General features: G+C 44.4%; 1 pseudogene; it reads left to right on the top strand.

Moving 5' to 3' along the window:
* The first annotated feature begins 16479 nt into the window (after positions 1-16479).
* Positions 16480-17039, top strand: LOC143990079 (endothelial differentiation-related factor 1 homolog pseudogene; annotated as a pseudogene).
* The last annotated feature ends 10198 nt before the right edge of the window (positions 17040-27237 follow it).

Genomic DNA, 27237 nt, shown 5'->3' with positions numbered 1-27237 from the left:
AATTTCCTTGCCCCTTAAAGTTCTAGTTCTGTGCTGTGTCCCAATATCTCAGTGTGAAGTGCTGCTACTAATGCTGCCCAGCTCTGCCCTATTGTGTATGGGTGACTCACCTGCAGACAATGTGTTTACATGTAAATAACCGGTATTCATATATAAATAGTGACAGCCAGTGGCATTGATGTGTAAATAAAGGCGGCATTCATATGTATATCATGCCCCCCTGAGGTCATATCCAGCATCACCTATACTGAATGCTGCTCACTGGGGAGGTAAAGGGGCATGCTTGAAAATCCTGCCTGCAACTGTTGTCATTAAGCCTAACATCCGCCTTTTCTGCAAAGGTAAGCAAATTGGTGGGGATGAGGGGGTAGTGTGGGGTGTGCAGAGGTAGGCAGAGAAGGAATTAAAAATTTGGGGTGCACAGGTGAGCAAGAAGGGGATGTATAGAAGTACAGAAGGTGGATGCAAAGATGAGCAGAGGAGGCAGGTAAAGTTAAAGGGGTGGAGGATTGAAGTGGGTGGGAGAGGTTTGGGGTGCAGAGGTTAGCAGGGGTGTTAGAATGCAAATGTGTACTGACATGGTGGATAAACATGTAGGTAGCGTGTAGGGCAGCCCATTCATTTCAATGGGCTGCTCTATGCACTACAAATGTTGAAGAAAGTCCAAAACCCTTTTTCAAAATCACACAGTTACACAGCACATGTCAGTAGATGTGTGAGGGTGTCATTAACAATTATTGGCACATTTCTGTGGTGTCAGGAAAGGGATTTCGCATGCGTTCCCGACACACAAATGTGAACGCAGGCTAAACTTCTCTGTTATATTGGGGGTCAGGGTAAATCTTCTCATTACATTGGGGCTTAGTGTAGAATCCTTTCATTCACACTAGTGGCCAGTGAATGTTAAATTAGTGGTCAGTGTAAATCCCTCCTTACATTGGCGGTTACTGTGAATGCTCCTACTACATTAGTAGTCAGTGTAAACCCCTAATACATTGGTGGCCAGTGGTGAAACTCCTCTTTATATTAGTAGTCGGTAAAAAAATCAGCATTGAGCATTGTCATTGATCACAACCCCCCCCCCCCGCCCCCCAGCACTGCCACTGATCCCAGGAGCTCTAGAATCCCTAGGAGTTTTCTGTCTATTAATGGGTCTGCTCACTTCCCCAGTCCATGGTGTGCAGGCAGTGAGGAGATGATGTGCTGTAACCTCTAGCAACTAATCAGTGAGCTGTAGTGTGGGCTGTAACCTCTAGCAACCAGGCAGTAAGCTCTGGCAACCAATCAATTCCTGATTTGATACAGTAAACTGATTTTGAGTCTAGCTGCTATGTATTGTATGTCCCAGAGCAGGTGGATAGTGAAATTGCATGGGGGGGGGGCCCAAGAAATGTTTTGTCCAGTGTCCAATTGATGTTAAAAATGGCCCTGGCATTCACAGTAACCGCCAATGTAAGGGGGGATTTACAATGACCACCAACGTAAGAGGGGCATTCACACTGGCCACTAGTGAGAATGAAAGGATTCTACACCAAGCACCAATGTAATGAGAAGATTTACACTGACCACCAATGTAAACATTTAGACATTTAGCCCACGTTCACATTTGTGTGTGCCGGGAACACATGCAAAATCACTTTCCTGACACCACAGAAACATGCTGCCCTTTAGCAGATACACAGCAGTGCCATTAATTGTTAATGACACCCTCTTGCATCTGCTGACATGTGCCTTGGCACCGTGTGATTTTGAAAAAGGCTTTGGGACTTTCTTCTGCATGTTTAGAGCATAGAGCAGCCCACTGAAATGAATAGACTGCCCTACACATGACCTACATCTTTATCCACCCTGTCAGTACACCTTTGCAATCCTAAAACCCATGCTAGCCTCTATACCCCATACCTCCCCCTTCCTCCCCACTCCAATCCCCCTCCCCTTTAACTCTACCTGCCTCCTCTACTCATCTTTTGCACCCACCTTCCTTACCTCCATACATCCACTCCTTGTTTACCTGTGCATCCAAAACTATAATTCCTTCTCTGCCTACCTCTGCACACCCCACATTACCCTCTCCCCCACCAATTTGCTTACCTTTGCAGAACATGCTGATGGTAGGCTTAATGACCACAGTTGTAGGCGGGACCTTCAAGCATGCCTCTTTATCTCACCAGTGGGCAGCATTCAGAATAGGTGATGGTGGTTATGACCTCAGGGAGGCATAATATACATATGAATACCACATCTATTTACATATGAATGCTGCTGGTCCGTCCTTATTTACATATGAATGCTGCTGCTATTTACATATCATTCCGGTATGTACATGTAAACACAGGTTCTGCAGGTGAGTCATCTGTACACAACAATAGGGCAGAGCTGGGCAGCATTAGCGACAGAACTTCAAACTGAGATATCCAGACACAAGGAATGAGGGAATTTTAACTGGGATAGTTGGCAAGTATGAGGCAGCAGTTTTGGGCCTCACAACAATGACACACCCCAGGGCAGCACCCCCTTTTGCCCTACCTTAAAGACGGCCCTGACGGTAGAGTACAGGAAGTTAGAGAGGAAGCAAAGGACTGCAACAGCAAAGCATAGTCAGAAGATAAGCCAAAAGTTCAGGGCAACCAGCAGATAGGTATAATCAAAGAACATGCCAAAGGTCGGGATATGAAGTAGACGAGGACAGTCAAGAACAAGCCAAGGTCTGTAAACAGGATTAGATGTAGGACACCGAGCAATAAGCACGCAGAACCCAAACTTACAATATTGATCAGCAGGGCTGGCTTGCAGCGCACAGGTTAATATAGAGTTCCTTGATAGTGGATGGGGTGGAGCCGTGCTTTGAGGAGAGATTACTTAAGCAGCCAGGTGAGAGTGGCTGGCCTCTTAATCTGAACACATGGAGGGGTAAGCTGACAGACAAACATTACTGCTTAACCATGACAGTAGCCCCTCTCTTACTAGGCCTTCCTCTCCCCCGCCTGGGGCCAGGCTTAGAGGGAAACATCAGGTGAAACATCCTCAAAAAACTAGGTGTAAAGACCTCAGATGCAGTGATCCAAGACCTCTCCTCAGGAACAAACACTTTCCAATGCACAAGGTACTGAAGAATGCCTCTAGAGAGCCGGGAATCCAGAATTTGACTAACCTCGTACTCCTGATTATCCTCAGAGACCGGGGCCACGGTAGGGAGAGGACGAGAGAACTTATTGACGACTAAATGCTTCAGAAGGGCAACATGGAAGGAGTTAGCGATTTTGAGGCCTTTAGGAATCTGGAGTTTGAAACAAACTGGATTCAGTTTTGAGGTTATAGTGTATGGACCAATGAATCTTGGGGCAAATTTCAGAGAAGGAACTCTGAGCTTGATGTTCCTGGTGGAGAGCCAGACTTTGTCCCCTGACTGAAAAGAAGGTGGTTTACCCCCGTGGCAGTCAGCAAAGCCTTTGAATTTGTCAGCAGCTACCCGGAGGGAATCATGAACGTCACCCCAAATAGAATTGAAAGACTCCTGAGCCATAGCCGAAGCTGGAATATCTGGAGAACAGGTCATGGGAAGAGGGTGTTTTCCATAAACTGTGAAAAAGAGTGTCTTCTGCGAACTAGTATTTACATGATTGTTGTGTGAGCATTCTGCCCACGGGAGTAGAGAGGACCAATCATCATGATGAGCATAGACTAAGGTGTGACAAAAGACCTCTAACTCCTGATTATCCCTCTTAGTCTGTCCATTGGATTGAGGGTGGTAAGAAGAGGAAAAATCCAAGACAATATTAAGGGATTTGCAAAAGGCTCTCCAAAAATGAGACGTAAATTGAACACCCCTATCGGAAACAATATGAGAAGGAACCCCATGAAGGTAGAATATTTTTTTAACAAAAATGCGTACCAAGGCAGGAGCAGAAGGAAGACCAAGAAGAGGAACAAAATGAGCCATCTTGGAGAACAGATCGATTACCACCCAAATTACCATATTATTCTCTGACAGTGGGAGATTGGTGATAAAATCCATGGAAATGTGAGACCAGGGCTCCTTAGGAATGGGCAAGGGCATGAGAAGACCAGCAGGGGCTTGTGTGGAGGATTTAGACTGAGCACAGACATGACAAGACTTAACGTAGTCTTTGACATCCGAGTGAAGATTAGGCCACCAGTAGTGACGACTGATGAGCAGGAAGGATCGAAGGAACCCAGCATGACCTGCCACCTTGGAATCATGTCCCCAATAAAGGATCTCAGCTCTTAGCCCAGTGGGGACGAAGGTTTTGCAAATTGTTGCGAATGGGCAACAATGCATGAGGTCGGAATGATCGGCTAAGGTTCAGGGGTGGGCTCCTCGTCTAAAGTGTCAAATTACCTAGATAGTGCATCAGTCCAAACATTGCAGGAATCAGGTTTGTACATAATCGTGAAATTAAAACAGGAAAAGAAAAGACTCCACCTGGCCTGTCTGGGATTCAGACTTTAGCATTCTGTAGTTACTGTAGATTCAGTAAAAATGTTATGGAGTGAGAGGAACCCTCCAAGAGATGACACCACTCTAACGCTAATTTAATTGCGATAAGTTCCCGATCACTGATGGCATCATTTCTCCCTGCTTCAGATTTTTTTTGGAGAAGAACACACATGGTTGACATCTCTTCTCAAAGAATTGAAGAAGCACAGCTCCCACCCCCATTGAAGAAGCGTCCACTTCAATAAAAAATGGTTCCCCAGGATTTGGTCTCTTCAAGAGAGGTCCAGAAACAAAGGCCTGTTTTAGGTGGTGAAATGCAGAACACAGTTTCAGGAGGCCTATCCTTGGCATTTGCACCCTTCTTGGTGAAAGCAATAATAGGCGCAGCAATGGAAGAGTAATTCCTTATAAACTGCCTATAATAATTTGTGAAGCCAAGAAAGTGCTGTGTTGCCTTGAGGCTAGCAGGAAGAGGCTAGTTGGTAATGGGCAAGACCTTTCCAGGATTCATGGAGACCCAAACTTGAGACAAAGCATCCCAGAAACAGGACCTCAGAACATTCAAAGGAATATTTCTCCAGATTGGCATACAGATTATTCTCTAAGGCGCTGAAGTACCACAGGGGGGCAGCCCAGGCTAAAGCTTCATCAGAGAGGAGGAAAATAATATAGGCTACTTTTGCCTGATCAGACAGGAAGTTTTGAGACTGTCGCTCAAAATGAATGGTGCATTGGCTGCAGGCCTTGGAGTCCCTAAAGAAAAGGTGCGGAGCTGACAGTTGTAGTGAATGTGTGGCTGCGGCCAGAATAGGTGGAGCCACCGATTGTACTTGAGGTTGCTGACTTGAGGCTCCCAAGGAGGCCTGAAGCTGCTCAAAGCAGGAAACCAGATCCAGGAGGAATCACATCATCTGAGTCTGATTCGATTCCTGGGTCTCAAGTCTGCAGACTATGCTCTGCAATGGATCATCTGCGGGTAGTGGCACATCCATGGCTGATCAAACTGTCACGTCACCTGAGTCCAGGTGACAAATGCACCCCGTTGGGGTCTGGAGTGCACCGCAAGGTAGTGGACCCTATGGAGGAATGCTGCGGATGGAGCCCTGGGTGGTTCAGGAAAGCAGGTACTCTGGAGCAGCGACACGGATCACACTGGGAACTAGAGCATGAGATTTCCCAGGGCACGGAATCTAAGAGCCAGGGAGTGTTCACCAGGGCCCCTGATGGTGGGGATGGACTTCACTGCAGTCTGGCTTCAGGTCACAGAGTCTCCCAGCACCTGCCCACAGTACAGGAAGGTAGAGAGGAAGCAGCAGACTGTGACAACAAAGGATAGTCAGAAGATAAGCCAAAAGGTCAGTTTAAAAAGAAGATAGGGATAGTCAAAGAACACGCTAAAGGTTGGGATATGAAGCAGATGAGGACAGTCAAGACCAAGCCAAGGTCGGTAAACAGGATCAGAAGTAGGACACAGAGCAATGAGCACACGGAAGCCAAAACACACATTATTGATCAGCAGGGCTGGCATGCCGTGCACAGGTTAATATAGAGATCCCTGATAGGGCTGAGGTGGAGCCATGCTTTGAGGAGAGATTACTTAAGCAGCCAGGTGCGAGTGGCTGGCCTCTTAATCTGAACACATGGAGAGGTAAGATGACCGACAAACATTACTGTATAACCATGACAGTCCTGAGGACAGGAGTTGAGAACCACCGTTCTTGGGGGAGCCTGATATCAGTGAAACCCTCTATATACTCTAAATATGCTCACTTGATTTTCTCCTTTAGGGAACATCCCATGGTGATAAAAAAGGCATTCATTATTCGGAGAACTTGTTATCCTTATGACCTATAGATCCCCTTTTGCCAATGGAATATCTTATTACAAATGCCATGCCATATTTTTATCTAACATGGGCATAGTTCCCTTGAATAAAGTTGAGGATGCTGAGATAAGCTTGAGATGATAATATGATCCCCATTTAAAGTGGAGATCCACCCAAAAGGGGAAGCTCCACCCTTTTGGCTCCTCCCCTCCCTTGCTGCCACATTTGGCACCTTTTAGGGGGAGGGAGTAGCTGGTACCTAGTTTTGTCGCTTCAAACTCATCCGGAAGTTTGCAAGGCTTCACTGCCAATTTTCCTTACCTGAGATGGCGGGGGCAGCACCTGAGAGCCGATTGAAAAATCGGCTTGGGTGAAGACACCGCTGGATTTGTGGACAGGTAAGTGTCCTAATATTAAAAGTCCGCAGCTACAGTATTTGTACTTTTTTTACCCAAAAGTCCGGCGGACTAAGAAAGTAGTTTTGCACACAAATCTGTCCGCTGGACTCGCATATCGGCCGTGTGTGTGCCAGTCCGCCGTACTTTTGAAATGAACGGACTTTTCCCGCCTGGAGAAAAGTCCGCTCATTTTGAGCGCGGCTCCAGGTAGCCGGGACCAGCGAAGTAAGCGTTGCTGGCCCCGTCACCTGGTATAGACTTAAAGGGGAATCCCTACGGTGAAAAATCGTCGTGGGGATCCCCCCTAGGTCCATATCAGACCCTTACCCGAGCATACTACCCGACCGGCCAGGAAAGGGGGTGGGGATGAACGCCCCCCCTTCTGAGCTGTACCAGGCCGCCTGCCCTCAACATGGGAGGCTGCCTTGGGGAAAGGAAGGCCGTGCATCCCCCACACCCCAAAGCACCTTGTCCCCATGTTGATGAGGACAAGGGCCTCTTCCCGACAACCCTGGCCATTGGTTGTCGGGGTCTGCGGGCGGGGGGCTTATCGGAATCTGTGAGCCCCCTTTAATAAGATGGCCCCCGGATCCCGGCCCCCCACCCTATGTGAATGAGTATGGGGTACAATGTACCCCTACCCATTCACCTGTGAAAAAAAGTAAAAAAAAAACACAACACACAAGGGTTAAAATAGTTTATTGCACAGCTCCGGGGGTCTTCTTCTGTCTTCGGGGGTCTTCTCGCCAGACTCCTCCGCTATCTTCTGCTAGCTCTTTTACTAGTGGAGGAGCCCGGCTTTCTTCTTCGCCGCCGCTCTCTTCTTCCGACTTTGGGGGTCTTGTCCCCCTCTTCAGTTCTTCTTGCCGGGCCACCGCGCCTTCTTCTAGCTCTTTTACAAGCGGTGGCCTGGTCTTCTGTCGCCGCTGCCGCTGTCGCCGTCTTCTGTTCTTCTCTTCTGGAGATGTTGCCTCGTCGCTGTCTCCGGTCACTATGAATGGACACGCGGCGTGCGGCGACTTATATAGGGACATCACCGGATGATGTCCCCGCCCATTATGATGTCACAGTCCCAGAATCCTCTGGGACTGTGACATCATAAAGCATGGGGACAAGACCCCCGAAGTCGGAAGAAGAGGGCGGCGGTGGCGGTGAAGAAGAAAGCCAGGCTCCTCCGCTAGTAAAAGAGCTAGCAGAAGATAGCGGAGGAGTCCGGCGAGAAGACCCCCGAAGATGGAAGAAGACCCCCGGAGCTGTTCAATAAACTATTTTAACCCTTATTAAAGGGGGCTCACAGATTCTGATAAGCCCCCCACCTGCAGACCCCGACAACCAACGACAAGGGTTGTCGGGAAGAGGCCCTTGTCCTCATCAACATGGGGACAAGGTGCTTTGGGGTGGCACCCCCCATGTTGAGGGCATGCAGCCTGGTACGGCTCAGGAGGGGGGGGCGCTCACTCGTCCCCACCCCCTTTCCTGGCCGGTCGGGTAGTGTGCTCGGATAAGGGTCTGATATGGACCTAGGGGAGGACTCCCCTTTAAGTCCATACCAGGTGACGGGGCCAGCAACGCTTACTTCGCTGGTCCCGGCTACTTGGAGCTGCGCTCAAAATGAGCGGAATTTCCTCTGTGTGTGTGGGCGAGTCCGTTCATTTCAAAAGTACGGCGGATAGTCCGTACTTAGTCCACCGCAAATGTACCGTGTGTGGGCAGGTGGCTCGTTCGGAAAGGCCGGCGGACAGTCTGCCAGACTAAGTCCGCCGGATAGTCTGCTACGTGTGTACGTGGCATAAGTGTTAAAAAATAGAAAGACAACCGTTTATAGATTAGCTATGCTAGTCTATGCTAAATACCAAAAACATGCTATCGATCTTTGTATGATCATAAAGAATTAACATGTCCAAAAATGTCTATACATGTATGAAGATAATTAATGATAGACAATTCATGTAACATCATTTGATAGAACTGAGCTGTAAGATGTTTTCTTAGATTTCCATTATCAGCAGAATCTTGAGAACTCTTGGTTGTTAAAAAAAAAACCCCCACAAGTTACTGCAATATCTCTGATTCCATAAATTTTATGCCTAAGTGTTCCTGACTCAACATCTTTCATTAATTCATCAGAATTTTAAGTGCCAATCTTAAAATCATAAAAAGCCATGATCATATAATTGTACAATTTGGTATTAAAGTAAGTCTTAAAATCTACAATGACTAAAAATCTCAGTATGTTGCAGTGTAAAATATTTTTTGGAAATTAAATGGTACTGGGAATAAAAAAAAGCAAACGATAGGAAATCTTTTGGGGCTGAACTTTAAATCAAAGAACATATTACAATTATTGTCAAATGTCTGATAGAGAGGTCAAGCAAAAGAAAAAAAAGAAATAGCCTGATCCAGGAAAATAGCTGGAAATGCAACATCGCATAGCTGGAAATGCAACATCGCATTTTAAAAGAAACCAAGAGGAACACTTCCATTGCTGGCTTCTTGAAAATACTACTTACCTAACTTTTTCATACTTCAACACAAAAACTCCAGAGAAAATAAAATTTCATTTGAAATAGAGTGGGACAGGCTAATGCTGCGTACACACAACCGGACTTTTCGACGGACTAGGTTCGACGGTCTTCCTGACGGACTTTCGGCGGAGTTCCGACGGGCTTTGCGAACGAACGGACTTGGCCGCACAAGCACACCAAAGTCCGACGGATTCGAACGTGATGACATACGACCGGACTAGGATAAGGAATTTCATAGCCAGTAGCCAATTGCTGCCCTAGCATCGGTTTTCGTCCGTCAGACTAGCATACAAACAAACTGATTTTTCGACCGGACTCGAGTCCATCGGAAAGATTTAAAATCCATACCAGACCTAAGGGACATTGTTGCCTCTCTCTCGTGCTTGCTGCAATAGGAATTTTTTTCCTATTGCAGCGAGCGCGAGATGTACAGTACCCTGCAGCCGAGAACCAGTGCGATAGGATCACTCTGGAAACATTCTCACGGGCAGGTGCTGTAGCTGCCCTTGCATCATATTTGGTCCATTGGACCAGCATGCAGATGAACTGGTTTCCCGCTAGGAACTGGGTCCGGCAGAGTTCTGGTGGGAAGATTTAAAACATGTTCTATTTCTAAAGTCAGTCAGATTTTTGGACAGCAAAGGTCCGATGGAGCCCACACACGTTCGAATTGTCCGACTGATTCCTACCATCGGACCTTTGCTGTCAAAAACCCCAGTCGTGTGTACGTGGCATTACTCTGTCTTGTATGGGTGGCCAGAAATCTGGGGGGTGGTATGGATTTTTTGGGGGCATGCTGTTTTATGTGGGATTCTTTCTTAGGGTCTGGTGTGAAATTTGGGAGTCTCTACCTAGTTTTTTTTTTTTTTCATGGGGTCCCTTTGACATCCATACCAGGCCCAATATCAATTATAATGGTTTGGTATGGATGAAGGGAATTTAGCAGGATTTTAAAGTCATATGGTAAAAAACCTTCTGTGCTGCAGCTGCCCCCCCAGAGCCTCTCTTTTTCTTACCTGACCCCAATCGTTCCAGCATCGAGCATGAGCCCAGCAGCTCCAGCCACTGTCTCAGATCCTCATTGGATAGATTGATAGAAACAGGAGACATTGGCTGCTGCTGCTGTCAATCCTCCGGGTGAAGTAACGGGTCCTTCTGTCTGCATCCTATCACTAAAGTGGGGGTTAGTTGATCTCCTTATATTAATAAAAAATCTTTGTATATTGTAATCTGATAATTTGATTATTTTGTGCTCTGTTTTTTCTGTATGATCCATTTAAATGCAGTATTTATTTTATAGATCATCCTCCTGATGAAGCGGTCCTTCCGCAAAACTAGTAGAGGAAATCTTGTGCACCCCCTTTTTTGAAACCTTTCTGGGGGAAACCCGCTAGGAACTCATTAATTGTGGTGTACATACTATTGTATTTTAATGTACTACTGTTTGTAATTATTCTTTTTCTTTGTGTCTTAAATTAAATTATATACATTTTTACCAGTTTGTCCCTTGTTGATTATCAAGTACCGGTATAGTGCAATTTATGGTACTGTTGGATAGAAATGCCTGAGGGTTAGCGTGAGCAGCTGCCCCGGCATTTTTATACCAGCCAATTATTTTACTAAATGCAGTGACAAGGGAGCCACGGGCAGGGTCGCGTCCTGCTGTTGGTGTCAATGGACGCAGCAGCAGGACTCGGAAGTGTGCCCGCATGGGTGTACCGATGGAATGCGGCTCTTTGTGGGGGCACTCGATGAAAAGTGGAGGTCGGGAGCACCGCCGGGGGACCCCAGGAAAGGAGGATTGGAGCTGCTCTGTGCAAAACCCTTGCACAGAACAGGTAAGTATGACATGTTTGTTATTTAAAAAAAAATCACTTTAAACTGTTTTTTTTTTCTGTAGATTTCACTGGTTTTGTTGGTTGATTATAAAGCTGCACCACTTCAAAAGTACAATATCTCCCAAGTAGTTTTCTGAAACAAAAAAAAAAAAAAAAAAGCACAAAAAAGATAGATGTTGCAATATGTTGTCAACTTGTCCATTCCATGCCTAGAAGACTTGGTGCTGTCCTTACAAATCATGAAAGTCATACAAAATACTAGATGTGGTAGTGTTTGTTGTGGGGTGTATTCATTTTTGCATTAACTAATTTGAGTAAAACTGACATTTTTGTAATCTAACTTATATTATTAACCTTACTTTCATGTAATGAGCTAAATAAATGTTCTATAAAACTGTTTTGACAAAATTTTGGAAATTGTTCATGTGTTCATTGAGATACTAATTCAAATCTTACTTTTTAAAAGGGGTGTACATACAGTTGCAAAAAAAGTATGCAAACCCTTTGGAATGATATGGATTTCTGCACAAATTGGTCACAAAATGTGATCTGGTCTTCACCTAAGTCACAACAATAGACAATCACAGTCTGCTTAAACTAATAACACACAAATAATTAAATGTTATCATGTTTTTATTGAACACGTCACGTAAACATTCACAGTGTAGGTGGAAAAAGTATGTGAACCCTTGGATTTAATAACTGGTTGAACCTCCTTCGGCAACAATAACTTCAACCAAACTTTTCCTGTAGTTGCAGATCAGACGTGCACAACGGACAGGAGTAATTCTTGACCATTCCTCTTTACAGAACTGTTTCAGTTCAGCAATATTCTTAGGATGTCTGGTGTGAATTTCTTGAGGTCATACCACAGCATCTCAATGGGGTCGAGGTCAGGACTCTGACTGGGCCACTCCAGAAGAAGTATTTTCTTCTGTTTAAGCCATTCTGTTGTTGATTTACTTCTATGTTTTGGGTCGTTGTGCTGTTGCAACACCCATCTTCTGTTGAGCTTCAGCTGGTGGACAGATGACCTTAATTTCTCCTGAACAATGTCTAGATAAACTTGGGAATTCATTTTTCCTTCGATGATAGCAATCCATCCAGGCCCTGATGCATCAAAGCATCCCCAAACCTTGATGTAGGTGTGCTGTGCCTCTTTTTCTCCACACGTAGTGTTGTGTGTTTCTTCCAGACAACTCAACTTTGGTTTCATCTGTCCACAGAATATTTTTATTTTTTTTCCAAATATCTTTCTATTGATTTTTCATAACATATATACATATACAAAGACAGGCATTAAAAGAAGGGCCCACGAGCAGGATTTCCGAGAGTCTGGTTGCATTGCCACATAACTATAAGAATATAATATCCTCAGAGACATACCCACTGACCATTCAATTGACTGGAAAACAGCAATATGTGCGTATTGTTATCTATTGTTCGAGAGCAATCACGTATTCTCTTGCATAACATATCACTTTCCTCACTGTCCATTGTTCCCATAACAATTCGGTAGCCCATGGGTCCAACTGAGTAGGAAAAAGACGATATAAAGAGGGGAAAAAGAAAGCTAGATAAAAGAGGTAGGAATCGTGGGGGGGGGGGGGGGGGGAGGGTGGGGGTGGGAGACAGCCAGAGACATGACACAGTGCGCTCTCAGTTATAACACGTTTCGGTGTGACTTGTCCCATTCTGTCCACAGAATATTTTGCCAGTATTGCTGTGGAACATCTAGGTGCTCTTGTGCAAACTGTAAACGTGCAGCAATGTTTTTTTTGGACAGCAGTGGCTTCCTCTGTGGTATCCTCCCATGAAATCCATTCTTGTTTAGTGTTTTACATATTGTTGATTCGCTAACAGGAAAGTTAGCATAGCCAAAGACTTTTGTAAGTCTTTAGCTGACACTCTAGCATTCTTCTTCACCTCATTGAGCAGTCTGCGCTGTGCTCTTGCAGTCATCTTTACAGGATGCCCACTCCTAGGCAGAGTAGCAGCAGTGCTGAACTTTCTCCATTTATAGACAATTTGTCTTACCATGGACTGATGAACAGCAAGACTTTTAGAGATACTTTTATAACCCTTTCCAGCTTTATGCAAGTCAACAATTCTTAATTGGAGGTCTTCTGAGAGCTCTTTTGTGCAAGGCACCATTCACATCAGGCAATGCTTCTTGTAAAAAGCAAACCCAAAACTGGTGTGTGTTTTTTATAGGGCAGGGCAGCTGTAACAAACACGTCCAATCCCATCTCATTGATTGGACTCCAGTTGGCTGACACCTCACTCCAATTAGCTCTTGGAGATCTCATTAGTCTAGGTTTTCAAATACTTTTTCCACCTGCACTGTGAATGTTTAAATGGTGTGTTCAATAAAAACATGGTAACATTTAATTATTTGTGTGTTATTAGTTTAAGCAGACTGTGATTGTCTATTGTTCAGATCACATTTTATGACCAATTTGTGCAGAAATCCATATCATTCCACAAGGGTTCACATACTTTTTTTTGCAACTGTATATACATACACACACACACACAGACACACACACACACACAGACACACACACACACACACACACACACACACACACACACACACTTTTGTCAAAAGAATTGGGACACCTGCTTTTACAAGCACATGAACTTTAATGACATACCAGCCTAATGCCTCATACACACGATCGGACTTTCCACCAACAAAACCGTGTATTTTTGTCTGAAGAGCGTTGGCTCAAACTTGTCTTGCATACACACAGCCACACAATTGTTGGCCAACAATTAAGAGCATAGTAATTTACTACGTTGTTTTTCAGCTCTTTAGCGCCCCCCTTTGGGCTCCTTCTGCTAATTCCGTGTTAGTAGAAGTTTGGAGAGTGTCGATTTGTGCTTTTCATTTCACGCTTTTCATTTCGAACTTTTCTTTTCAGTTTGTTTCTGAATGGTCATTCGTCAACCAGCCATGTTACGGAATGAGAGGAGATAACGTGTTATTTACTATTGGCCTTGGAGTTATTGCTTTGACATATTTTTTTTGGTTGAATAATGATTTGATTTGGTATATTTTCTATATTTTTGGATGCATAGAATGCACTTTTTGGCTAAGTTCTATTGGCAGATAGCATGTCTAATTTTATTTGATTTCTTTTTTTAAAGCACAATTTAAACATTTTGTAGAATAATACTTGGCTATGTGTTTTTCTTCAAATGATCGTTTGGGAGTAGGCAGTTACATAAAAAAAAAATACAATGTAAAATTGATAAGGGACACCAACATAGTTGTATCTTTGATCTTAACCACTTAAGCCCTGGACCATTTTGCTGGCCAAAGACCAGAGCACTATTTGCGATTCGGCACTGTGTCGCTTTAACTGACAATTGCGCGGTCATGTGACGTGGTTCCCAAACAAAATTTACGTCTTTTTTCCCCACAAATAGAGATTTCTTTTGCTGGTATTCGATCACCTCTACAGTTTTTATTTTTTGCTTTTTGCTATAATAAATATCCCCCAAAAATATATATAAAAAATACAAACATTTTTTTTCCTCAGTTTAGGCTGATACATATTCTTCTACCTATTTTTGGTTAAAAAAATCGCAATAAGCGTTTATTGATTGGTTTGCGCCTCTTCTGGCTCGTCCTTGCTTCCAAGCATGCGTGTTTTTACTTTCGTCTGACATACTTGTGTACACACAATTGGAGAATCCAACGAAACACATTTGTTGGTGGAAAATTTGAAAACCTGCTAGCCAACATTTGTTGATGGAAAGTCTGACAACAATTGTCCGATGGAGCATACACATGGTCGGATTTACCGCCAACAGGCTGACATCAAACATTTCCTGTCTGAAAGTCCGATCGTGTGTACGCAGCTTTAGTCCATAGGGTTCATTATTGAGTTGGCCCACAGTTTGCAGCTATAACAGATTCAACTTTTCTGGGAAGGCTGTCCACAAGGTTTAGGAGTATGTCTATGGAAATGCTTGACCATTTTTCTAGAAACACATTTGTGAGGTCAGGCGCTGATGTTGGACGAGAAGGACTGGCTCGCAGTCTCTCCTCTAATTTATCCAAAAGGTGTTCTGTTGGATTGAGGTCAGGACTATGTGCAGGCCAGTCAAGTTCCACCACCCCAAACTCGTTCACCCATGTCTTTATGGACCTTGCTTTGTGCAATGGTGCGCAGTCAAGTTGGAACAGGAAGGGGCCATCCCCAAACTGTTCCCACTAAGTTGGGAGCATGAAATTTTCCAAAATGTCTTGGTATGCTGATGCCTTAAGAGCTCGATTCACTGGAACTAAGGGGCCAAGCCCAACCCCTTAAAAACAACCTCCCATAATCCCCCCTCCACCAAATGATTTGGACCAGTGCACAAAGCAACATACATAAAGGTATGGATGATAGAGTTTGGGGTGGAGGAACTTGACTAGCCTGCACAGAGTCCTGACTTCAACCTGATAGAACAGTTTTGGGATGAATTAGTGTGGAGACTGTGAGTCAGGCCTTCTCGTCCAAAATCAGTGCCTGACCTCACAAATGCGCTTCTGTAAGAATGGTCAAATATTCCCATTGACACACTCCAAAGCCTCGTGGACAGCCTTCCCAGAAGAGTTGAAGCTGTTATAGCTGTAAAGTGTGGGCCAACTCAATATTTAACCCTACTGACTAAGATTGGGATGCCATTAAAATTCATGTGCAATGGAGTTGAAGTCGCACCAAGTTGGCTGCTTCCATTGCGGACAATAGGTTGCAACTTGTGATGCGACAATCACATGACAACTCACACCGGTGCGATTGGGGGCTTAGACTGCATAATCCCCTCTCTGTGCACATAAATTGCAGGGCAGTTTAAGCATCAGTAACAGAAAAATACTATCAGGATGTTTGGATTTCCCAACTTACTTTGCTACATTCAACCAGAAACGCTCCACTTTGGGTTTTTCTAAAGCTTCTGAGCTATGACCATATCCTGATATCAGCCCCGCTTTGGCTCCCCTATTCAGCTCTTACACCCTTTTTCAGCATCCTGATGCTTCATAGTGTAAAAGAATGGGATTTGCTGTGATACATCTGCAAATTATTTTTCCCTTTCTTAACCCTATTGATGATAGTCAACAATCCCCTCTTCCAATCAGGCAGCATTGATTCATTGCTTGGTGGACCCACCATTGTTTTTCCCACATCCATTACTCACCTCCCAGTTTCCTCCATCATACCATAGTTGGACTTACAAAAGCACCACAATGTTCTTCAGCAGTACTATAGACACCTACAGATAGAGGACTCAATTGACTAACATTTATCGCATGCAATATCTGTGTTTTCTACAAAATATCACATGTGATATTCATTACATTTAAACATTGTTTTTGCAGTAAGTACCAGAAATGCGGTAATTAACAGTGAAGCGTCTGGAGAAGTGGAGAAGAGCAGTCATGGCTGAGAGTGACTGGGTTACCGTCACCGTCCTGAGGAAAAAGGGCCCAACCGCTGTGCAGTCCAAATCCAAGCAGGCAATTACAGCAGCTCAGAGAAAAGGGGACGAGGTGGAGACTTCCAAAAAATGGTCTGCAGGACAGAATAAGACGCACACAATAACAAAGAACAGAGCCAAGCTGGACAGAGAAACAGAGGAACTGCACCAAGACAGAGCGCCACTAGAAGTGGGCAAAGTCATTCAGCAAGGTAGACAGACTAAAGGCCTCACACAGAAGGACCTGGCCACTAGAATTAATGAGAAGCCATAGGTAATTGTTAATTATGAGTGTAGAAAAGCTATTCCCAGCAATCAATCATGGGAAAGATTGAAGAGTGATCGGCCTCAAGCTGCGTGGGAAGGAAATTGGGAAGCCTCTGGAAAGTGTCCCAAAGAAATCAAAACAAAGCCTCGAAATCGGTGACCCCCAACTGATCTTGACCAGTCCTATGTGGGACTGGGATTTTACATTGCCAAGCTATACACATCGGGGTTTTGGACTTTACTAGACAGGACAGACTGAACGTAATCTGTTACCTGCTGTAAAAACAAAGTATGTATCTCTTCCAAATAACACAAAAATAGGAAAAGCCAGGCCCAGCTGATTTAAATGTATAGGCAGATATTGGATGCTTATTATTGGTTCCCATATGTTTTCCAAACGCAGATGGAGCTGCTTTATAAATTTTATTTAAATATTATTTTATTTCAGCAGATGGGAGGATTGTTTCCTCCGTTTATATAAGTTCTCACATCCTTGTTCGTAATTGTAAAATAAAAATTCTCCTTCTACGCATGAAAAAATAAATAAAAATGCGGTAATTACCTGTGGTAAATATTGAATAGTTGATTAACAAAAAAAAAAACTACATTCATTAACCTCCTCGCGCCCGCCCTATAGCCGAATGACGGCCGTAGAGCAGGCGCGTTCGTCCGGGCGGTCGTCCCTGGACGACCTGATGTTTACTTCCGCAATGCGCGCCGCCGCGGGCGCGCATCGCGGAAGTTCTGTGTTCGCCGTGTCCCCCGGGGACAGGCAAACACAGATCGCTGTAAACGGCCAATCACAGCGGCCGTTTACAGCGTGATCGGCGTGTCCAATGGGAGATGATCTCATATGTAAACATATGAGATCATCTCGCAGCGCCGCTCTCCTTCCTCGCACAGACAGTGCGAGAGGGGAGAGATGAACGGCTGCAGCGGCAGCCGTTCTGATTGTGGAAAAAAAATAAATTAAAAAAATGAAATAAAAAGTGCCATCCGCCCCCAGCAGTGCCATCCGCCCCCAGCAGTGCCATCCGCCCCCAGCAGTGCCATCTGCCCCAGTGCCATCCACCCCAGTGCTACCTGCCCCCAGTGCCATCCACCCCAGTGCTACCTGCCCCCAGTGCCATCCACCCCAGTGCTACCTGCCCCTAGTGCCATCCACCCCAGTGCTACCTGCCCCTAGTGCCATCCACCCCAGTGCTACCTGCCCCCAGTGCCATCCACCCCAGTGCTACCTGCCCCCAGTGCCATCCACCCCAGTGCCACCTGCCGTCAGTGCCACCTGCCCCCAGTGCCACCTGCCGTCAGTGCCACCTGCCGTCAGTGCCACCTGCCGTCAGTGCCACATAGTGCCATCTGTCATCAGTGCCACGTATCAGTGCCATTTGTCATCAGTGCCACCTGTCAGTGTCACGTGCCATCTGTTGTCAGTGTCACGTGTCATCAATGCCACTTATCAGTGCCATCTGTCATCAGTGTCACGCGTCATCGGTGCCATGTATTAGTGCCATCTGTCATCGGTGGCACATATTAGTGCCACGTATTAGTGCCATCTGTCATCGGTGCCACGTTTCAGTGCCACGTGTCATCAGTGCCACGTATTAGTGCCACGTATAAGTGCCACGCGTCATCAGTGCCACATATTAGTGCCATCTGTCATCAGTGCCACATATTAGTGCCATCTGTCATCAGTGCCACCTGTCATCATTGCCACGTATCAGTGCCATCTGTCATCAGTGTCACGTGTCATTGTCCTGGTGCTTCAAAAGTGTAATAAATAGTCAACAAGTTAGATGTGTAACTTATGTTCCTAGAACACATGATGGCGCTACCTGCATGTTGGGCCTCTCTATGTGGCCAGGCTGTGAAAAAGTCCCACACATGTGGTATTGTAATACTCAGGAGGAGTAGCAGAATTTTTTGGGGGGTGTCATTTGTGGTATACACATGCCACGTGAGAGAAATAACCTATTACAATGACAATTTTGTGGAGAAAAAAAAAAAATGAAAAATCTTAATTTTGCAAAGAATTGTGGGAAAAAAATGACAACATCAAAAAGCTCACTATACCTCTTACTAAATACCTTGGAATGTCTACTTTCCAAAAAGGGGTCATTTGGGGGGTATTTGTACTTTCCTGGCTTGTTCGGGTCACAAGAAGCGAGATAGGCCACCAGTACATCAGATGTGATCAATTTTGTGCGATTCGCACCACAGCTTGTAGACTCTCTAACTTTCACAAAGACCAAATAATATCCACTAATTTGGGTTATTTTTACCAAAGACATGTAGCAGTATAAATTGTGACCAAAATTTATGAAGAAAAATTAATAATTTGCATAATTCTGTCACAGAAACAAAGAAATATGCGTTTTTTTTCAAAATTTTCGGTCTTTTTTCATTTACAGCGCAAAAAATAAAAACCCCAGAGGTGATCAAATACCACCAAAAGAAAGCTCTATTTGTGGGAAAAAAAGGACAAAAAATTCATTTGGGTACAGTGTTGCATGACTGAGTAATTGTCATTCAAATTGTGAGAGCACCGAAAGCTGAAAATTGGTCTGGGCAGGAAGGTGTTTAAGTGCCCTGTAAGCAAGTGGTTAATCATTTCCTGGTCTGGACAGTCGCTATTCACGAATATACATATAAAAGAGGAATGTACACATTTAGCAGCAGTATTATTACCACTGCTAAATGTGACAGCTCCAGCTCAGGGATAATGGTTGTCCGGGAGCTGGCACCTGCCGGCATCCTAACAACCAGTGATTCATCCCTGCTCATGTTCAGCTGTCAGCTAGGGATTCCTGGCTGACAGTTGAATGTATACAAAGAGGTGAACAGTGCCTAAAAAAAAAATGGCATGAGGTCCATATCAGGTCCTCTGTTATGAATTTTAGGGGGGACTTACCCTCAAAAAATACAAAAAAAGGCATGATATGCCTCCCAAAATTCACACCAGACCCCAGAAAAAAAGGAGGGGTGAACGTGCACCCCCCTGAACCATAGCATTCAACATACCTTATGTTGATGAGGACAAGGGCCTCTTCCCCCATGACATATGGTCAATATTTGGTCAATGACTTCCTTTGGATGAGCCCATCCCTTTGTTTATTTTAGTGATGGGGGCCTGGAGATGTCAATCAGTGCAAAGCAGGAAGCAGTACTGAAAATATCTGCAGGCATCTATTTAATTTTTCTTTCAGTGGGTGTCTTTCCTTATGATTGATGTACCTCCTGGGGTGTTCGGATAAGGGTTTGATAGAGAATTTGGGGGGATTTCACACTTTTTTGGGGCATTTTCAGTGTTGAGTCTCCCTTAAAATTCATACCAGACCTGAAGGACGTGTTATGCATTCTGGGGGAACTTCCGTATTCTTTTTTTTAACCATTGCCTTGCAATGGTTAAAGCACCTATGAAAGTACTGTTTCTAGTATCTTCAATGATACTGGGTTGACTTTTTTTTTGTCCTTTCTACCTTAGACTTATCTATCTAGCCTCAGTTGCCCTTTGGGGCATTAGATCTTTTTATTCTTCTTCTTGCATACTACACACTTCTATACCTCCCCTTTCTCTTCCTCCTTTGCCACCGTGGGCCCCTACTATTTACATCAAAATGGCATGCTGGCTAGGCAACATGGGTCACCCATCTATTGTACCAAATGTTTTGCATTATTTTTAACTACCCATGCTAATGTCTCATAGGCATTTTTTACTTATACTGCTCTGTATGGTCTTGACAATGTGATATAGCACCTGCACAGATAGTTCTGTTAATCTATATTTCTTAGAAAAGTCAATACAATACTGAAACAGAAAAAAGAAAACTATTTTTTTTCACCATGATTAGTAAACTGCAATACAATAAAAACATTTGTTTTTGGAGTTTACGTATATTTTAAGTACTATTTCCATACATTAGATACTATTGCAGCTTGATGAATCAGGGCCAATTTCTGTTACATAAAGTGTTATATCAAAATTAAACAAATACTATATAAAAATGTATCTTTGTTTTGAAAAATGTAATATTTTTCACTGTGTCGGAACCACAAACATACCTAAGAATTTATAGAATTATACATACAATAAGCCAGTCTTGTTTTGACAGAAAACTAGACTGACAATTAAATACGGAATATTCCCATAAACAGACTTGAGAACTACTGTCTTCAAATCTAAGTATTGCAGCTAGCTTTGAAGAATGTAAACAGTGAATAATAAGCGAACTAAAAAAACGAAAGAAATCCTGTGATCACATTTATCTTTTTATAGCTGTCTGGGGAGACAATTGCTTTTATGTGGACTTGAAAAAGAAATAGACAGCCTTCCAGAAGGCCCATATACAAATCCCAAACAAGATATTCTTAAATCATGCACTCGTGTTAGAAAATGTAACATAAAAATATTTCTAAAATTCAAACGCATAAAAGAAACAAATGTTGTACCTTCTATATCCAATCTAATGGAACTTATTAAAGCAGAACTCCAGGCTAAAGTTGAATACACTAATCTGCCAGGGTTTGTAATTCTGTTTGTAATTTTGTTCTGCTTTGATTGTGCAAGATTGGGCAAATAATGACATAAACAGACTGCTGATTAAATAACCACTGGGCAGGCAGCTTACACAGGAAGCCAAAAAGGGACTGCCTATGCTTGGAAATGTTCATTTTTTCTCCTAGGGCAAGGTAAACATCTCTAGCACCTGCAACGTGCCCATGGACCTTGAAAAACAAATGGATGCAATAAGTCAAATAGTTTAGTACACATTTCCACTTTTTTTAAGCCTTACGTCACCTTCAGCAGTGCCACCTTATTGATTTTTTTTTAACGAGGATGTCTCTCCCCACAACTCGCCCTGAACCAAATCCCTAAAAACAGCCCTTATGTGAAGCCATTGCTTTGCATGTACAGGGAAAATCAAAAGATTTAATGTCATCTCCACCAGCTATGCATCTACAGTATACCTTCCCCTTCCTTTGCCAATCAGTGCAATAATTAAGAGCCACAGGAAGAAGTCCCGTGTAAGCTCCAGGACTTTCTCCCTGCCCTCTCTAACAGCGCTATGACCTGTTGCCAAGAATACTGCTGTCACATACAAAGAAGTAGATTTATTCACATATTCCATCATACCCAAAAGTGCTGATACTCAAATAGAGATGTGGGAGAGCAAAGGAAAGCTGGTTAAGTGCTACTGGTGGGGGTCACATTAAAGTGACCATGTTGCTTTGCCCTGCATTGGCCAAGCATATGTTCTATTTAATCTGAAGCTCGCCTTCTAACACTAACATTAAACCTCTGGAGAAATGTATACTATTAGAGCAATAAATACTGCATTATCAAACCAATAAAAATGGTCTAGTTGCAGAATTACATGAGGAGTTCAAGTGATACAAATTTTGCTGTTCATATATTACATTTTTAATTATCTTCTTGATAATCACTGTGCATAAAATCAAAACCATGTGTCTAATATATTCAGTGTGGACACTCTTATAACCCGCTGACCCCGCCCCTTATCTAAGTCGCCATGTAACACGTCCCTGGCATTACAGCTGGAGAGAGAGTCGTGTCAACATCGGAAGAAAAGAAGAAGGAAGAAGAAGAAGATGAAGGTGGTGGTGACAGCGAACAAGAAGACCAGGCCAATGCTAGTAAAAGAGATGGAAGAAGATAGCGGAGGAGCCCGGCAGAAGAACCAAAGAGCGGGAGAAGAGGCCGGAAAACACAGAGAAGTCAGAAGAAGACCCCCGAAGTCAGAAAAAGACCCCCGGACAGCGACGCCGAAGGAGAAAGCTGGGCTCCTCCGCTAGCAAAAGAGTGGCAAAAGAGCAGAAGATAGCGGAGGAGCCCGGCGAGAAGACCCCCAAATTCGGAAGAAGACCCCCGGAGCTGCCTAATAAACTACTTTAAAAACCTGTGTTGTGTTTTTTTTATTGACACTTTTCCCCCCAGGTGAATGGGTAGGGGTACTATGTACCCCATACTTATTCACATAGGGTGTGGGGCCAGGATCTGGGGGCCCTCTTATTAAAGGGGGCTCCCGGATTCCAATAAGCTCTCCGTCCGCAGACCCCAATAACCAACGGCCAGGATTGTCGGGAAGAGGCCCTTGTCCTCATCAACATGGGGACAAGGTGCGTTGTGGTGGGGGGGCCGCAGGGCCCCCCTTCCGCAAAGCAACCACCCCCATGTTGAGGGCACACGGCCTGGTACGATTCAGGAGGGGGGGAACGCTCGGTCGTCTCCACTCCCTTTCCTGATTGGCCTGGCTGCGTGCTCGGATAAGGGCCTGGTATGGACCTCTGGGGGGACCCCCACACCGTTTTTTTGGCGTAGGGGTTCCCCTTAAAATCCATACCAGGCGACGGGGCTAGCAAGGTGTCAATCTCGCTTATGGAGGCGGCGAGATTGAATTCCTTCTCTAGTTCCGTCGTACCTGAAGTTACGTTCAAAATGAATGGATTTTACTCCGTGTGTGGGCAAGTCCGTTCATTTGGAAAATCCGGCGGACTAGCACACAGACGAGAGGATTGTTCGCCAGAAAGCCGAGACCGGCAGACAATTTTGAGTCAAGTCTTCTTTCAAAGTTCGCCAGACTTTTGGGAAGAAAAAGCTTGCTGGAGCCCACACACGGTCGAATTGTCCGGCGGATAGTCTGATCGTATGGCATAAGGCTGGGTTCACATTTCCATGCAGAGCGGCTCACAGCAGGGGTCCAGTGCGTCCCTGCTCACCGTTTCAGGTGCGATTTCGGTCTGAATTTTTGACTGACCTAAAACAGACCAGAAAACGCATGGGACTCCTGTGCAATTTGCTCTGCAGCCATGTGTCAACCGGCTCCATTGAGAGCCAGTTACAGGCTCCTGACATGTGAATTGGATGCTGGAAAATCCACATCCAATTCTCAATAGTGTGAACCCAACCTTAGGAGCAAAGCTAAATTTTAGACAAAAAAAATCCTAATTAACAAGAATCCAACTACAGGTGGGTTTAATTAAACAGGTATCCAGCAGACAGTTGATTATAAAAGGGCATTACTTAACAAAGAAAACCCCTTCCCATGTCATGCTGTCAGCAATGGCACCACATGGAAGAGAAATGTCACAAGTAGGGATGAGCTGAACACCCCCCCCGGTTCAGTTCGCACCAGAACATGCGAACAGGCAAAATATTTGTACGAAAAAGCGAACACTGTTAAAGTCTATGGGACAAAAAACATGAAAAATTAAAAGTGCTAATTTTAAAGGCTTATATGCAAGTTATTGCCATAAAAAGTGTTTGGGGACCTGGGTCCTGCCCCAGGGGACATGTATCAATGCAAAAACAAAGTTTGTAAAACTGCAGTTTTTTTTCAGAAGCAGTGATTTTAATAATGCTTAAAGTGCTATTGTGCCTAGGGGGCCCCTTAGTATGCCTATAAAGTAGCACATTTTTCCCACGCTTAACACAATACCACAGCAAACTTACATTTCTAAAGGAAAAAAGGTAATTTAAAACCGATCGTGGCTGTAATGTATTGTCAGGTCCCAGCAATATAGAAAAATTGATTGAAAAAAAAAAACTGGCAAGCAGATAAGGTACAGGAGCAGTAGTCAAAGTGGAGTCGTGGAGCAAGCCTGGTTGGTATCAGGCGGGCAGTAGAGAGACCAAGGGAGAGGCAGAAGAGACATCAGCCCACGTACACACGGTCGGAGATTTTGCCAACCAAATCCGTCAAATTTTGCCCGTCGGATTTAGTCCGACGGATTGTGTCCGAAACTGTTGCATACACACGGTCGGGCCAAGTTGGCGAATAATCTGATCTTTCAGAACGTGATGACGTAATTTCGTTACGATGGGACTACATTCAGGCTAGTAGCCAATAGCTTTGATGTAGGAATTTGATCTGAGCATGCGTGGCACTTGGTCCGATGAAAATGCTCTACACATGATCGGATTAGGTCCGGCCGGCCCAGTTGGTCGGGAAATATTTCCAACATGTTGGAAAATTGGGTCGGACGGAGATTCGGACAGAATCAGTCCAATGCATACCACACACAGTCGGATTATCTGATGACACGGTCCGATAAGACTCATTCCGACAGATTCTCCGACCGTGTGTACAAGGGCTCAGGACAAGGCAGAATCGGAGACTGGCAGCAAACAGGAATGGTCAAGAACAAGCCAGGTAACAGGAATCAGGTAATTAATATAACAAGCAACAAGGTCTCAGGAAACACTGTAGACTGAACAGCAAGGAAGCAAAGTGACAGTCTCCTTTAAATCTTGGTGGCAAGTGCTGTCACAAGGTGTTCACCCGTGCCAATGCGCGTACACGTGCCGTCATTCACTCTAACATGCATACGCCGGATGGCTTTTTTAATGGGAACCCTGCACACAGGTATTCTTCTGCCATTCTGATTGCTGGAATGTCTTTCTTGACATTAACCCCCTCCACGGGGCAGCCTCCGGATGCCCAATTGAGCCATCTTACTAGGGTGAGACTTTTTAAAGGCCAGGTCTGATCAGTCTTTTTGCATGGATGTTGGGCTCCGGCTCCCAGGGGTTCTCCTCAAGACCATACCCTTTCCACTTCACCAGGTACTGGATTTGGTTACGTCGCCTTCTGCAATCCAGGATGGAATCCACTGCGAATTCAACCTCCCCATTGATGAGTACTAGTTCAGGAGGACTGGTGTTTTGGTTGGAGAAGGGATCCGGAACTGCGGATATGAGTAAGGCTACATGGAAAACTGGGTGAATCCAGAATGATTCCGGTATTTTTAATTTGTAGGCCACATCGTTGATTTTCCTTTTTACTGGTAGGGACCCACAAATTTAGGGCCCAAGTTTTTAGAAGGACATGCCAGTTTCAGATTCAGGATGGACAACCAAACTTGATCTCTGGGTTCTAAATTAAGCTCCCCCTTCTTCTTTTGTCAAACACCTCCTTATTATATTCCTGGGTCCTTGTCATTGTTTCCTGAAGTAGTTTATTGTTAGTGTTGAAGAAATTTGGAGCCTCTTGGGTGGCTGGTACTGAGCATTCCGGGACGTTGTTGGACAGAAACAAGGGGTGAAAAACGTAATTCGCAAAAAATGGAGATTGCTTTGTAACAGAGTGAACAGAGTTGTTATATGCAAATTCAGCAAGGGGTAAGAGAGGTGCCCAATCATACTGGGAAAATGAGGAAAAATAACACAAGTATTGCTCCAGCGTTTGATTTGTTCTTTCAGTCGGCTATTAGTCTGAGGAGGATAGGCAGAAGAGAAGGAAAGGTCAATTTTCAGGGATCCACATAGTAGTGAACTGAACTGTACCCCTCGGTCCGAAATACTATTTTGCAGGGATACCGTGGAGCCTCACAATTTCTTTGATGAAGATCTTTGCAATTTCGGCAGCAGAGGGAGTACCCCTCATTGGCAGGAAGTGAGCCATTTTGGAACGTCTATCCACTACCACAAAGATGGTAGTGTGGTTTTCTGAAGGTGGCAGCTCAACAATAAAATCCATGGAGATCATTCTCCATGGTCTCTCTGGGACAGGTAGTGGCTTTGACAGACCCCATGCCTTAGACTTACTGCCCTTGTTCTGGATACAGATGGTTCAAGATTCCACATAATTCCTGCAGTCTTTCAATAACTGTGGCCACCAAAACATGCGTGGAGAAGCTCAGAAGTCTTGTGTACCCCAAAGTGACCGGCCAACTCATGGTCAAGAACTCGTACCTCTTGAGGTATGAAAATTTTGTCTCTGTACCACAATAAATTATCTCTTGTCTGTAGAGTGACATCAGGCTGGGAGGGGACCCCTATGGAAGCTTGTTTGATCTGGCATAGCAAATCCCCTTGGAGCAAGAAAAAGTTTCCTGAGGATAGGATGGTGTCTGAAGGTGAGGGGGCTTCGGATTTGCTGAACATCCAGGAGAGAGCACCGGGCTAAGTATTTTTCGACCCAGGCCTGTAGCTGATTTGGAACAAGAATTGGTTAAAGAAGAGTGCTCACCTGGCCTGATGTGGGCAGCTTTTAAGTACTCGAGGTTCTTGTGGTCTTTATAGACAAGAATCGGATGTGCCACTCCCTCCAAAAGGTATTGTGTGCGGGAGGCAACAATTTTACAATTTTGTGTGCCACATCCAAAGTTAGACCAGAATCTTGAAATACCCCTAATGGTGGTCTTTTAAGGCACTTACAGTAAATATCAAATTTTGAAAATACACAAAAAAAAATTTTTATTGAAAAAATTAAAAGAATACATAAAACAAGGAATGCATAAATACACTGATGATCTGTACATATATCGGTTATTCGAAATACCCTACGCGTTTCGCAGAGATTAGTTCTCCTTCTTCAGGGGGTATGTACAATGATAGGTGATAATATATTCATAACAGTGTGTTGAGTAGACATTCCATCAGAGTTGTGATTAAAAACATGACAGAGAACCAGGGAAGATATTGCTGATGGTT

Source organism: Lithobates pipiens, unplaced genomic scaffold, assembly GCF_037356315.1.
Source record: "Lithobates pipiens isolate NorthernLeopardFrog02 unplaced genomic scaffold, aLitPip1_a1.2 Scaffold_18, whole genome shotgun sequence".
Lineage (NCBI taxonomy): Eukaryota > Metazoa > Chordata > Amphibia > Anura > Ranidae > Lithobates > Lithobates pipiens.
Note: the sequence above shows the minus strand (reverse complement) of the source record. Positions and strands in the feature narration are given on the sequence as shown.